Source organism: Cyprinus carpio, unplaced genomic scaffold (assembly GCF_018340385.1).
Source record: "Cyprinus carpio isolate SPL01 unplaced genomic scaffold, ASM1834038v1 S000006462, whole genome shotgun sequence".
Classification (NCBI taxonomy): domain Eukaryota; kingdom Metazoa; phylum Chordata; class Actinopteri; order Cypriniformes; family Cyprinidae; genus Cyprinus; species Cyprinus carpio.
The window spans coordinates 54,903-55,410 of NW_024879142.1; the positions used below are offsets into that span (position 1 = coordinate 54,903).

Consider the following 508-nt stretch of genomic DNA (forward strand, 5'->3'; position numbering starts at 1 on the left):
CAACGGGTGGATGGAGCTGGAATTTTGGCCAGAATGTTCCAGCTTGGTTTTGTAGCTCGTAGAATTTATTCCGTTCCTGCTCCATTGTCCCTAGTTCATGTGGACACCAACCATAAACTAATCATGTGAGTATTTGCACTCTAAATTTCACTTGCATGCACACACATACAAAAAATATTGCTGTCTTCACACAGTGATGTGTCCATATGTACACAAAAAAAATTACTTACAATAAACAGCATAGTTGTATCTGTATTTGTCTTTAGATTCAACATTGTGATATTTGGTGGAATTGATGGATTCTCAAGGAAGGTACTGTTTGTCAAACTTTGTATATGGTCTGTTTTTAAACTCACGTTAGAAATTATCTGGGCTGCGTTTCTGAAGCATTGTGAGGTAACGTTAGCGACTGTAAAGCACATTGATGGCTGGTTGTAAGTTATGTTTAACTGTTACCGTGCTTTTGTGAAACGCAGCCCTGGTAACTTACTTCTTAAAATATTTTTTC

At 37.4% G+C, this 508-nt stretch overlaps 1 protein-coding gene and 1 long non-coding RNA gene across 4 annotated transcripts in view; both read left to right on the plus strand.

The window, feature by feature from the left end:
- The window catches only part of LOC109084760 (regulator of telomere elongation helicase 1-like), a 76,875-nt gene that overhangs the window by 22,673 nt on the left and 53,694 nt on the right, over positions 1 to 508 (plus strand). The gene's annotated exons all lie outside the window — the stretch shown is intronic.
- Positions 1 to 508, plus strand: part of LOC122143614 — a 1,545-nt gene continuing 1,037 nt past the window's right edge. Inside the window, exons 1-2 of the long non-coding RNA XR_006159278.1 lie at positions 1 to 125; positions 267 to 312. This is a non-coding gene — a long non-coding RNA (uncharacterized LOC122143614). The remainder of the gene's footprint in view (positions 126 to 266; positions 313 to 508) is intronic.